Source organism: Excalfactoria chinensis, chromosome 12 (genome assembly GCF_039878825.1).
Source record: "Excalfactoria chinensis isolate bCotChi1 chromosome 12, bCotChi1.hap2, whole genome shotgun sequence".
Classification (NCBI taxonomy): Eukaryota; Metazoa; Chordata; class Aves; order Galliformes; family Phasianidae; genus Excalfactoria; species Excalfactoria chinensis.
In genome coordinates, this window is record NC_092836.1 from 6,210,323 (window position 1) to 6,224,633 (window position 14,311).

General features: G+C 42.5%; 1 long non-coding RNA gene across 1 annotated transcript in view; it reads left to right on the forward strand.

Moving 5' to 3' along the window:
• Positions 1-1,500: 1,500 nt before the first annotated feature.
• The window catches only part of LOC140257855 (uncharacterized), a 48,349-nt gene continuing 35,538 nt past the window's right edge, over positions 1,501-14,311 (forward strand). Inside the window, exon 1 of the long non-coding RNA XR_011905132.1 lies at positions 1,501-1,574. This is a non-coding gene — a long non-coding RNA (uncharacterized lncRNA). The remainder of the gene's footprint in view (positions 1,575-14,311) is intronic.

Sequence of the window (14,311 nt, forward strand, 5' to 3'; positions counted from 1 at the left end):
TTCACACATAACATTCCTGTCTGGAATAGTTCTCGGCTTATTTTCTTCAGTACTTCTCTAGGGGAGCAAAGATTTGCATAACATTATGTCAGAAGCCCACTGAGGATATATTACATGGAAATTTTGTAAAAACAGGTTCATTCTCAGATTGTGAAGAGGAACTGGGCTCAAAGCAGGGCTTTGCAAAGCCACCAAAGGCCAGACAACACCCAGAGGTCCTGCTTGCTGCCAATGGTGCCCAGCCGACAATAGGAAGGCACCGAAGTGTTAATAGATCTGTCACTACAGGACATAGAGCAGATGCTGCTGGGGCAATACAAGAAGAGTGGTTGCAGAAAAGCAATTGCGATTCATAAGCTCATGGAAGGGGCAGGGCTGGTGCTAAGCGCCCAGCATGGCAGAGCCATACATGACACAGCAGCTGTAAACACAAACCTCATGGAGCATGCCTTGTTATCCTCAACTCCCACCTCTCAGCACGGATAGAAATTTATATCTGGGAAAGTTTTTCACTTTTACATAGTGAGCGATATGCATTTTTCTTGGAATTCTGCCTTTCAGCAGATGAACAATAACTTCTTTAGCAGCCTTCACCACGCTGAGAACATTGATAGTAACAGCTATATTTTATTATTTTTATAGCAGGTTGTAAGGGAAATGAATTTTACTTGCTGTGTCAAATGAAGGTCACCCTGACCACTGCTTGTTCCAAGGAGACTTTAGTGGAACTGCTGCTGTAGCTCAACTCTGGGTAGTATCGTTAATGAGCAAGGGGGAAAACAGCCTTAAAAATCCAGAGTACAAAAATATCTGCAAAATCCAAATAAAAAATCAATAGCACAGCATGAAAAATGGCATAGAAAGTAAAATAGCTCATCTGCTGGCTCATTTAGAAATACTTTGCCCTGACCTGAAGCTTCAGCTAAGGGAAATACAGGTTTTGTGTTCATTGTTCTAATGAGCTCCAGCCTCACTGAAGAACACCCGGCTCCCCTACTTCTGTCTCTTGTTCCCTCTGCTCTCTGCCTTGTTCAGCCTGGGCTGCTACAGAGGCCAATGTCATGGCACAGGTGTGATATTTGTGGTCAGAAAGCATTTTGCTTCTACAAGCATAGTGCAAGCACCTTCTAAAGCAGCTCCAGCAAGTGGAGCTCAGCTGGTGGGGTGGGGATTCACACATTAACACTCATGAAAGATTTTAGGGTAGTTTCTCTTCTCCTTGTACCTGCAAACTTACAAGCCAAAACTTTGTGGTTTGTTTCTTAGTTTGTTATGAAAATGTGCATATTTGCAGCCCGAGTCAGAGCTGGTCCCCCAGCTGAAGATAAGCTTTCTGCACTGACTTCTCTTCCAATCCCACCAGCTGGGCACAGTGCTGATAAACAATTCTCGGCTACAGGAGGATCTCATGAGTGCCCAATGGCCACAGGTGTTCTCCATCCTGCTAAGCAGGTTTTAAATGGGAGGAAAAGCTACGACTACATTGTCTGTATTTCCCCAGTGGGAGGGAGGAAGCTGATCCATGGAAGAGGAGGAGTGTCCAAAACTGTGAGCACCATCTTCTCATCCCAGTGGTGAGTGAAGCCTGCTGGCTGTGCTGGACCAGGTTGAACTGTGTGAAGCCTGGGTCAGGATTAAATCAGGGGCGTTTGTGGCTGTTTCTTTGAGGTTGCATTCCAAATACTTTCCTTTCTTCTGTGTTGTGGAGTAGGACTTTGCTCATTCTGTTGCTATCACTTTTGTTACAGACTGTTGAATCGTAGTCAGCAGGGGGACATGGGGGAAGAAGCAATGCAGTGGGTGTGCGAGAGCAGAAATTATCCTTAAAGTATGTTGGGGTGGAACAGCAATGATTACAAGAGCATAGCAATTGTCTCTTAACTGGAGGTTTTCCCTACCCAGAACTGGTCTTGAGAATCTTCCTGCTTTTTCCAAAAACAAAGGACTTCTCATATCTAAAGCACTTCAGAGTAATTTCATCTCCTGTTTAACTCCTGGCTAATAATTTCATCTTTCATTTCCTCCTATTGTTCCCTCTGGCACGTATCCCATCTATTATAAGCCCCAGATATCATAAAGTAATTTTTTCAGATTTAGTGAGAGGGAAATAAGAGTCAGATGGTTTGAAGTAAGATTTTTATAGCAGCACAAGTTCTGGAAGCATTGTACAGAGACTTGTATTAAAGAAATAGCTCCATGGGAGGAAACAGGAGTGAGGAGACAAAGCAGTCCTAGCTCTCTCTAAGAGCTGTATTACTGCCAAGGCAAGAGTAATTGCTCCTATTTAGGAATCTAGTGCAAAATGGTGCTTTGCAGGCATGAAGGAGGGCGATGAGATTTTCACAGGCACAAAGTAGCCACTGGATTATTGCTTGTGGCAGCTGGACTTTTCTGAAAATCTCCATCTAACTGCTGTATTGAGGAAGTTGGCTGTGAAACAACAGGCTTACAATGTTAATCTCTGTAAATATGGTTCTTGCCACTTTGCATGCACAATGGCAGCAACTGCAGATTCATGCTAGCTGGACATGAGTATTTTTCAAATGGGGCTGGGCTCTGGTGCACAATATCTCAAGGTGTTGTCCTGCTTCCACATCTTCTCCCATTTCTACAAGAAACACAGCTCTGAGAACTTATATTTCTTATCTTATGATGATGGATCAGAATCCCCAGGATACCAGCTCAGTCTGGAATTAGCAGGCTTGTCTCAGAGAGTTATGTATGCAGCTCTGGTAATGGACCCCTCTGGATGTGTTTCTTTTCCCTCTTATCCACATCAGCGTTTGCCTAACCAGAATGAATGTGTTGGCTGTTTAGACAGGAGAAGATGATGGGACTTCCTAGAGGACACATCAAACTGGTCCCACTGGCACAGCTACAGAGAGAGTGGGTGGAGGATCAAAAACTGGGTTTTATTTGCATCGTGTTCCTCATTCTGTTCAGAAACAAAACATTTAGCATGCAGGAGATGGGAGCATCTGTTGGTTCCATATACTGAGAGTGCTAAACTGTAAGAAATCTTCTATACGTTAGAATTAATTTCAATCCCAGTCACTGGTTTCCCTTCCTTGCCCTGAAATGTATAGGATGCCTTATGGCCTGTTATGCAAATAGTTGGCAATAGTCTGATGCATGGAGCTTAATATTAATTAGAGCATTTCATAAATCACAGCTTTCCTCACCCACCTCAGGGCCCTGAGCAGGAAGGAGGGCTGACACTTTGCAGTCATCTCCTGCCATGTAGGTTTGAACACTGTATGAGCAGCTCTGACAGTCCCAGGGAGCCTGAAGTTGTTCATGAGGATATCTTTCACAGATCACCTTGTTTCCTGTGCCAAATCAGCACTGACAGGAACCAAAGGTTTGCATTTTCTGAGGATTTTTCTTTTAATGGATAGACTGCAGAAGTGATGCTGGGGGGTCAGAGAGGAAGAATTCCCTTTTAGAAAAGGAGTTATAGCCAAAAAGTATAGGGCGGCTGCTGTATCAAATCAGCCAGCAGTCCAATTTCATTTGAATGTGGGATACTAACAGTAGAGGTGACAATGTCCAAAATAACCAGTTCTCAAAACATTGCTCAGTGAATTCAGATCTGCTGTAATTCTGTCAAACTGTACATTTTCCTACAAAAGTACTGATGGGATAAATGCTCATTTCTCTTTGAAGAATTATAGTCTTGGTAGCATCTCTCTGGTTATGCTTGCTTTAGACCAGCAGTATGATCCTCTTTGAAGGATACCAGAAGTCTTCTTGTGGCAATGTGATGACTTGCACAGTGATAGGTCCCAGCATCAATGAGCTTTGTGCTGCTGAAGACCTGAATCTCCAGTAGCTTTCTAGGGCTTGTGCTATCCATTCTGTTAAGGTGTAATCCTGCATCTCCCAGCACTTCTGGTGACTTCAGTGTGTTTAAGAACAAGGTAGGTCTGGCCCAACAAGTGTTAGACTTAAAACCTCACTGTTCTGGATTAATTGCTATTTGCCTGTAACCGTGTTTTGGATTTAATGAACAGTTATGATGATAACCAGGATCTCACTCTTTATGGAACAGCAGCACTTCATAAATACTGAATTGTGCTCTTTCTACATCTGTGCTGGTTTCCTACAAATCTGGAAACGAAATCATGTGGCTGCTGTCTTAGAACTGTAGCTATTGAATAGCTATTGCCAGCAGATTCATCTAATATACATAAATAAGGAAAGGAATTCCATATGGTCTGGGAAAAAAATAAATACCACACGAATGTGGCACGGTGTTTCTTGAAGAGGAGAAAAGAGTGTGTTTATTGTTCTTTTCTTGCAACAAGAAATACTGCAATATTGCAGCAAAAGCCCTACTGTCTTTAGTTTCAAATGGGATCCCTCACCTCTCTGAGCTGCTTCTACCAGCAGCTCTGTTGTGTGCTGATGACTGAAGTTCCCTGTGAATCTTTGATGCGATACCTGCAGGAGCCTATTATGAAGGACACTTTTGAAAGGAGAAAATGGATATGATCTCTGTACTGGGACTGCAACAAGTCCAAACAGAGCCAGTATCTTAGTACCATGTGTCTAGTGGTGATAGCATCACAGAGCACTGTGTCACGGCACTTACAAAATCCACTTCTTTGGGTTGTGAGCTTTTTTTTGTCCCCTTCATTTCTTTGGAAGGACAGCTGAAAATGAGAAAACAGATAGCAAATAGAAGTTATTGGAGCATGGGTGAAATGTAGAAGCTTGAGTTTGTTGCTGAGATGTAAGGAGTAGTCAGGGTTTCTTAGAGATATAAGACATGCTTTCTACTACTTTTCTTAACCAGCTGTAAGATTAGATGATCTTACATAAGCCCAAAAGTATGTTGATACAGCTCATGAATAAGATATGGAGTTCGGGACTAATTCCTATCATGTAACCTGGTATAACCTGGTAGCAGTGATGTAACTTTGCTGTAGGATTTGCATTGGCTTGATGTGGTGAGTTTGTGCTGTAAAGCTCTAGAAATGACAAGAGCACAATGTTTTCTGAAAGCACTGAGATGCAGGGAGATTAAAGGAAGTCGAGAGAACAGAAACCCTTCTGGAGAAGGTAGAAAAGGAAACTTTTAGAGGGTAACAACATGAAGGAAAAGGAAGGAGGAAACAAGATCTGCAGAGAAAACTTTCAGCATGGGATGGTCTTTGTTGAAGACTTTATATCTTTTAATGTTTTTGTTCTGTTTTTTAATTGCTCAGTGGAAAGTATTCGGGAGAGTTGTGAAAAACTAGCTGAACATTTTTATAAAGAAGGAGAATTGGCTGTTTTACTGCAATTTGAGGAAGGGATGTCTGCCAATGTGAAATTCCTGGAAATGTAGCAGACCAAAGGGAAAAGCCTTATGGTGAGAGAGGCAAAAGTTGGTGGGTTGTTCCAAGTTGGATCTCTGAGGATCCTTGAAGGTGATGGAAGGCATGGAGATGCTGGTCTAGGGCAGCACTGAAGCTGCTGTGTGGCTTTAAATCATCATGGGAATGAGTTTGGATGTGCAGACCCAGAAAGATGGCCAGATGTTGCTGTGTTTTTCCCCTCACCCTTCCCCCTCCCCTCTGCACGGGGATAGTGTGTTATAATGGAGAAGCTTGCCCAAAGTAGCAAGGAGTTAAAAACTCCATCAAACTTTAGGTAGATTAAACATTAAATTATTCTGGCATGTTATATTAAACAGTCAATTATTTATTAGTGGCACTGGAGAGCACATGAATTCTCTAGATCAGAACAAATGCTATGATGCAGTCCAGGCTATTTTTAATAGTAATGCTTTGGACATAGTGTGCTGGATGTGATGTGTCTCATCACTACGCGCATCATTTAAAGCTTTTATAAACATCCACGCTCTCCCAGAAACCAGACGTTAGGCAAGCACTTGGGCAGCAGCACAGAGTAGTGACGTAGCAGCGTGATAAACAGTTGCAGAGATCCAAGTAGGGTCTTCAGATCGCTGAATGTTTGCGAAAACATGACGTGGGAAGGAGGGCTTGTTATGGGACTTGGAGGCTGTATTGACTGTGTCAGTAATGTTTAAGAAGCAAATTCTCTTGAGCTTCCAAATTCCCAGTCCTCTCAGGTTCGGAGCCAATCAAAACAAGAGCAAGTTGCTGAAGAACTCCTTCAGCAAAGGCTAGTGTATTTCTTCTCCTCCTTGCAGTAATGTAGCAATAGCAGAGGAAACTCCTGCAAATGTCAGGAGATGGTTGTACATGGCAGGACGCCACTTACTTACCTGCCTGAGTCAGCTGCATGGAAATAAGTTGAACAGTAAAGTGCACTGCCTTCCTCTCCTGCAATACCACTACATGCATATTGTGCATTCAAGGGCAAGTAATGCTACTGTCAGTACTATAGTGAGAGCTATTTTTAATTTACACAATGGTCTAATGTAAGCTGCCCTAGTTTTCTGGTACCCGTGCCTTAGCATGACACAGGGACAGAGCAGAACTCACTTCCTCTGGGGCACTGTTTTATGAGCCACTTCTTGCAGAACCACTGGTGTAGTCGTAACAAGCTGTAGCGAATGAGGGAGTTGACATGGGACTCAATGCATTTACTGCAGTGACTTGCTGTTGGGAAGTTACCTACTGCTGAGCCCTGGGGGGTGAAGAGGAGTTGGCAGATCCTGTAGGACAGCAGCACATCAAAAGAGATGAGAGTACATTCATGCATATGTGGGAGATGACCATCACTTTGAGTTCCCAGTGTTGTGCTGCTGGCTGCAAACCTTTCATAGCTGGGATAGACTTTCTGCTGTTCTGAGTGCAGCAGTGTACTGGGCTTCTGTTTCTAACTGAAGCAGAGAGGCATGCTGAAATACGAGTCGTGTCAGACAACAGACTCTCTAGCTGACCTCCAAAGTAATATCATTTAACAGCATCAACAAATGGACTGACAAACTGCTGGAAAAATACACATAAAATATGGAACAGCAATTGCGTGATTTAAGCCCATAAGGACAATGTAGAACTGATGTTCAGAATCTGTTCCCAAGTGCTTTTGTCATCATCTGTTACAAGTGCAGTGTGCTAGCCCAACTGATGCAATTCCCATGGTTGTCTTGGCAGTACTTGAGTAACATCCCACCCCAAGGGAGCTGACCTTTTCATCACTGTGAAGAGGAAATAGTCCCTCTTGGAATTCAGTGACCCTGTTCCAGTTTGACCATGTACTTTCTGATGGCTTGCTGAGGTCATTTGTGTTGACTTACCCTATTTCTGTGCAAAATGATTTGGCAAATCTCTTTGGAGGGAGCCCATGACTCCACATTCAGTGTGCAGTGTCATGCTGTGAAGTTGTGCCTCTTGTCTCAGTGTTTCTCATAATGCCTTGACTTCTCCCCATAGGCTGGAGCTAAGAGAGATGCATGAATAAGAGAGATGAGAATAAGTCAAAATAGAACAGAGAGAATTATAGACTCATAGAATCACAAGGTTGGAAAGGACCTATGAGATCAAGAGCTGGAAGCGTTGCCTCTTGCCATGAAAATCCATCCTAAACAACCTGGCTGGGATCAGAGAAGTCATGTTGAATTGTAAATAAATGGAGGCAGCACTCACAGCAATCCTTTCCTACCAACTGAATGAAAGTAGGAGAGCATGTATTTTTGAGGTGTGCATCAGCAGTGAGGGGTCAGTGGGTGAGAGCAGCGTTTAACTGCTGGCTTGCCAAATGTCTGGATCAAAAGTACAGAGGGAGAGGGGGAACCAATCCATGAAATATGGAAGCAAAAATATGGGGGAAATAAGTTGTGGGAAGGAGAAAGAAAACAAAGCTCAGGGGAAAAAGTAGAAAGAGTAGTGAAGAATATGATGGAACAAGAAACAAAAGTTGAAGAGTGGCACATTCCTTTTGCGGTTGGAAGCTTAGTTCAAAATTAAAAGTAAGATGTCTAAAAATGAAGGTAATCAGTGAAGCTGGAAATAGCTGAAAGAAAAACTCCAAAAGGGCTCTTAAGCCCAAAGAAAAACTGGGAAAAATTATTGCCTGGACTGTCATCAGCATCTCCTTTTCTCCATCTCATTCCTGCAGCATTGTGTTGCTCACTCAGTTGCTGGAGCACTGATTAAAATAGATATGGGGAGGGGGGAGAAAAAAAGAGGTGAGCTTTAGCTCTGGTGCATATTAGCACAGAAGGCAGCACTTCTGAATGTTCATTGTTTATTTTTCTAGTTGGAAGTTATAGGCAACTTTAAATGGAAAAGCAATTGCAGTGGTACAGCTGAAACTTTTCATTCACTGCTCCCCAAGCGGAGCGCCACAGAATGTCACAGTGGCACGCTTCAATCTCTATTTCAAATGACTTTAACATAAGTAATGTGGAGAATCTCTACAAAAGTCAAAGTGGGAACACTGTGCGCCAGTCACAGCTTTGTTTTGATGCACAGAAATTACAGCTTGCTCTCAGAACTCTGCCGCTGCTGTTACTGCCCTCAGTGTTTGAAAAAGGATGTTTCTCCTCAGCTGACATCTGCCGCTGCTTTTTGATAAATCACATCAGCTCCTTCAGCACAGAAACCAATGGGGGGAAAAAAAAAGTAATAATCAAAAATGGAGAATAAAATGGCTTGCAGCACCCTGAGATGTTAACTGGGTATTTGCTAGCCTTCTCACCCAGTAGTCTGAATTCCAGCCCAGAGACTGAATTTTAGGAGCCAATTCAAATATTTGCACCTCTTAACGCACCTTTTTAACAGATAAATAAATAAGCTTTTGTTATGGTGCTATGGAAAATCTGACAGCGTTTCACAGGGATCCAGCTGAACAAGCAGTCTTGAGGGCTGAGATCACTGCAGGGACTATAAGGAGGCCTGGCTGTGCCAGCACAAAGGGATGCTGCAGCCTGTGCTCCCCAGCTGATCTGCTGGAGCGGTCAGGCTGTTACATCCCTGGTAGGGTATGGTCATCCTGACAATAAATCTAACTACATACTGTGATAAATGCAGGTGTTCAGATCCCCTTTCCTTGATGCCTAAGTAAAACTCATTTTTAGTGAGGAATATTTTCATAAAGACAATGCAGACTCATTAAGTCTGCCACTGGGAAAACTGCTCACCTACTGCACCTTGGATACAGCAAAGGAATTGTACTGGAGGAGGAAGATGTGCTGAATGGGAGATGGACTTCAGCAGAAACTGTCTGCTTGAAACCCAGATCACTCAAACTCGGCACATCCTGTGTTTGCCTATCTTCCCATTTTTGATACTGATCTTCAGATCTGCTTTCCTCATTGATTTCACATTATTGAAAATAACAGCTTTGGCATGGCAAGGCTACCAGTGATGTGCTAGGACTGTTTAAGATGAGTGACTGTTTTCTTAGATACTCTGAAAAGACTATAAAGTAAAACAGACTTTTTCTCTGTATATTAAGCTCAGCTGCTGCCTCTCTTTTTCTGATCTAATCTGCAATAGGTGGTTGTCATATCCTGAATGCTTCTCCACCTGGATCTGTCTGTGGTTTCTGTAATAAATCAGACATTCCTACTGAGAAATACAATACGCACGTAAATCTGGCATGCTGTTTGTAAGAGAAGGCTAAATCCTCTATCATCCATCCCATGACAAAGTCTGAGTGGTTACAGCAATGTACCACCACAGATTACATCTCCAGAATGTAATCACTGCAAACTTTTCACTTTCTGGAATAAACAGTACAGCTGAAATGTGAAACTATTTCTGCAGACGCTGCAGTGTCGCTGCAGTGAGAGAACAACGCTGTGTTATCGATTCAGCTGAAATGCTTCTTGCAGAGCAAGCATCAAAGTAAGGCTGTTTTATCAGTTTACATATTTTAAATGGAGAGTTTATTTCTTGCGTAATCCTCCTCGAGGCATTCTGGTGGCTGAGCAGAACCATTGCCAGAAGCATCTGCTTCCTGATCTGCAAATGTAATTTCTGCTTTCCTCCTTCCAGTTTTCTGGGCTGGCTTCTGGAGTTTTTCCTGTGCTGTTGCTGAACCTGATATTGGTGTTTTTAATGGAGAAAGCACAGTTTTGGATTTTATTTTTTTCTTTTAAGGGATTCCTGAATTTAGACAAAAACCGATTGTTTTGCTGCTCTGAGATCAGACTCTTTGCTTTGCTGGAACAACCTGCTTCCTGTGCAGAGGATCATACCAGGGTGAAAACTACTGCATCCTGTTTGGCTTTGGGTCTATTGCATTGCCATCCAGCTATTTGTTCACCAGTCCCTATATGCATTGAGCTGCTTTGGTAGAAGTGATCAGCTCAAGCATTAGGGACTAGGTGGTCTCCACAGCCAGACCTGATGACAGGCAGAGTGCTTTAAAGCAGGGCTCCTGCAGCATGATATCCTTGCAGATCCCTCCAAGGCCAGGTTGGATGGAGTTCTGGGCGGCCTGATCAGTGCCCAGTATGGTGGTTAGCAACATAACATGCAGCATGGGGACTGAAAATTGGTGGTCTTTGAGGTAACTTCTGACCCAAGCCATTTTATGATTCTCTCTCCTCCTGTTTCTGCCATTTTCTTGATGTTAAGATGGTTAACTTAGATGGTTTATGCCAGGATTCAATTGTGGAATGAAAAGGAGTCTAGGAGCTAGGCTTTTGCACAGATGCTAGCTCAGAATCTTCCTCTATCAGCTTTGTGGAAGATGTGACAAACATGAAGCTGTTTTAAGGTGTGGGTGAGGTGGGTTCTTTGCTCTCAAGGGTTAAATATCTACCTCAAGTGGGAGCTCTACTGCTGTTCCTAGTTGAGGAAATGGTTTGGAAATGAAAGCCCTTCTACTGTGTAAATGCTCATAGATAATGTCCTGAATATTTGGATATTTCTGTCTTTGCACTTGGATATTTCAGAAATAATGATGCCCAAGCTGAGAAATAATGCAGCATCTGCAGTTAGCTTTACTTCTTACCCTGTGTCAAAGACCCCAGGGTCTGGTTGAGGTGGAACAGACCATTTTGGCTCTGCTGACAATGCCCTCAAGCAGGTGAGGTGCATTTCCCATACCCCCTCTATTGACTGGAGATTGTTCTTACCTCTGGTGTTGTCCTTTTCATTGCTACTTCCACCTGAATGTTTTTTTCCTTCATCCAACTTAAAATCTCTAATATCTATTTGTACTCTGTGTGGCAGTTTGGAAGAGAGAGAACTAGCACAGCAATTCTTTTTTTACACTTTCCAATTCTTTTTACTTCCCAAGCAGAGGAAGTAGCAAAATTGCTGATAATGAACTACCTCATTCATAGCTTATGACAGAAATGACTGCCTCTTGTCAAGGAACGACCTTCATGGAGAGGAGCTGAGGACTGAGAAATGCTATGAGTTGTCATTCTGACTCTTCCTTTTACCATTGCTGTTCTTTTGCCTTGAAGCTCTATCTTCAGTTATTATCCAAAAAAGGAACTGGCAGGTTTCTCAAGGCTCCCCTTGCTGCTTGTGTATTTAACAACACTTCCCCAGTGCCATTTCTCTGTTGTGGGGCTCTACTGACCAGATGTCAAAGGTTATTTGGAGCTGTTGTAAATAGTTGACATTTCAACTCCTGCTTTGTTACTGGAGTGTTGTGAGAGATGTTTTTTTGGTTTTTGTTTTTATTTTTAACAGAAATTTCCTAACAGAATAATAATTCTGTACGTACTTCTCAAGATGCAGAAAGGTATGTTAGACCATGGGTAAAAAGAAACAACAAACAACCCAAGACTGAAGCATGGCTCTTGGAAACAAAGAGTCAGGCTATTTTTATGGGTATAACTTAGTTTAAGTTACGGGAGAGCGTGACATACTGTCTCAGTCATCTTGTATTTTTTTTGTATTAAGCACAGAAAGTCAAAGATTTCTTTTCTCAAAGAGCTTCCTATTTTGTGTACATAAGAGACTTGTAGAAAAACAAACTATCTAGGGGTTGGACTTTGGTTTTGTTTCTGTTCTTCCATCTTTGGTCTTTCTCTATCTCTGAAACATCAGGAGATAAGTTTTGACTTCAAAGAGGATGAATCATGACTGTATCTGGTTACAGTCATTCCTGGGACTTTAAATATTATTAAGTGGCATGGACTACTTGAAAGAAGAGTACAGTGACCAAAGCCTCTGTCTTTCATTACTGCTTCTGGCATTATTTTTTCTGGGCATTTCTAATAAGTTATTCTGACTATAAAATTGCTGCTGGTTTGCTCCCCTGTCTGCCTGCATTATGGCTTCCTTCTGAGACTTAAGGTGAGGGTTAGACAGAATGCTATTAATATCCTATTGATGTGTATCTGTTGGGAGAGGTGTCTTGGGTACATCCAGGACAAAGCCATTCAGGATGCAGGTTCTAGTAGTTTCCTTGGCTTCTTGGTAGGGCATGGGCTAAACTACAAGACAAATACATCTCACTGTTACTTTCACACATATCATCTCCACTCTGCATTTCTGACTCTGGTTTTTGATGCAGTGGGGGCAGCTCTTATTCAAGATAGGGCAGCTATTCAGACTGATGTTCTTTCAGCAAGAATAAATGAGATCCTAGTCTTCTAACCAGACTGAGATTCTTCCTATCTGAAAGATCTGGTGCAGTAGTTGTACCCATCACACCAGGTGACAAATGGCAGTGAAACTGTAATGGCTATTTTCATATGTGTCGTGTTAACTTGGCAAACACAATTTATGTTACTCCACCCGGGGCTGTGATTAGCAGGATATGATCTAGGAGTTCAATGTTTATACACAATAGTGCATTGGGATATTTGTTCTGATCCTTTTTCATTTAAGCATGAGCTTTAAAATGCCTTACTTTTAAAACTGAAAATATCTGTCTCTTTGTTGTTGATGTTGAAGAAGTAGAAGAGTTCCTACATTCTAAATTTCAAATCAGTTTTGTCCCCACTGAGAGGTCTGAAGCCAGGGTCTGATCTGGTCACCTCTGCAGAGTATTGCAATAGTAGTAGATGCAGAGCAGCCAACAACTTGGGAATAGGAAAATCTGCTGTCACTCTAACAAGTGCTGGGAGACTCTGGGTCCTCCTACAAGCTCCTACTGGGTCCCTTGAAGTTGGTTTACACTTCTAGACGGATCTAGCTGTGTTGCAAGAAGGAAATGGCTCTTTACCCTTAACAATCTCAGTAGATAAGGATCACTAGCTGCCAGAGAACCTGCTTTTCTGAGTAGTGATGTAAAGCCAGCAGGGCTGGTGACAAGGGCTTGCCTTTCCTAGGCAGGATTCATCCCAGGAGAGTGTGGTGCACAGCAGTCAACAGCTCTGGCAGTGCTGCAGCTGAATAAGCATGAGCCTGGGGTGCTTCCTAACCTGTGAGTACTACAGAGACTTTTTGCTGCTTCTAGCAGTGGCTTTTTGGGTGTAATCATTAGACAGGATGCAAATAATTTAATAGTAAAATTACAGTAGTGTGTGCGCATGTTTTACTTGTCTTGAGAAAATAATAGCACCCTTTACTACTGCGCAGGGAGTTGGAGCACTCCTAACTGTGCCGTGTGTATTCTTAAAAGAATTAAATTGCATGGCTGCATTGTTCTGCGGAGATGTGTCTGCCCAGAAGAGAAATCAGGACGTAATGTTAAATATGCTGTAGATCTTACGTATGCTATTTTTGTGCCACTATAGCAGTGAGCCTGTTCAGCTATGGGTAGCTTTATGCATAAGTCTCAGCACACGAGCCAGAAGATCCACACAACTGTTGTAGTTGCTGGTTTGTGCTGATACAAATATAAACAGGATCTGTCCATTCAAAAAGAAAACATGTGCATCTTTAATCAAGTTCTACATTTCCCCCCCCCCCCCTTTTTTTTTTATGCTGATGTTCAGCTGTAGCGATTTCAGCAAAAATGTACGACTTACCAACACCAGGCTTCAGCTTCTCTGTATGTAATGACATCAAACAATGTGGGTTTGCAGGAGGCTTCAACAAAGCAAGGCTTGCCACTACTCACAGCAGAATTTCTGTCACCGGGAGAAGTTATTATATTCACACAGGGAAATGCATTAGCTTAAAGGTTGGTGTTTTTGTTTGTTTGCAAGTCAAGGGTGGAAATTTTCAAAGCAGCGCAACAGACCGAATTAACTGTCTCCCATTACTGGAATGTGAATGTGAAGTTGCTGAAAGCAGCTGAAGTGCTCAGAGAGTTGGGAAATCTGCAGTCCATTGGCTGCACTAACGCTAAGAAACATCTGTACCGCCAGTCCTCTCTGTCCTGCTGGCTGCTCTTAATAATTTAGAGCAGAGCTAACATTAGGAATCATGGGGGTTTTTGTGTGTTTTTTTCTTCTTTCTCTTAACATGAGCATTTTGCCAGTGATTTGTACAGACATGTTAATGGTTCCGAGTGAATTTTAGAATGCAAGATA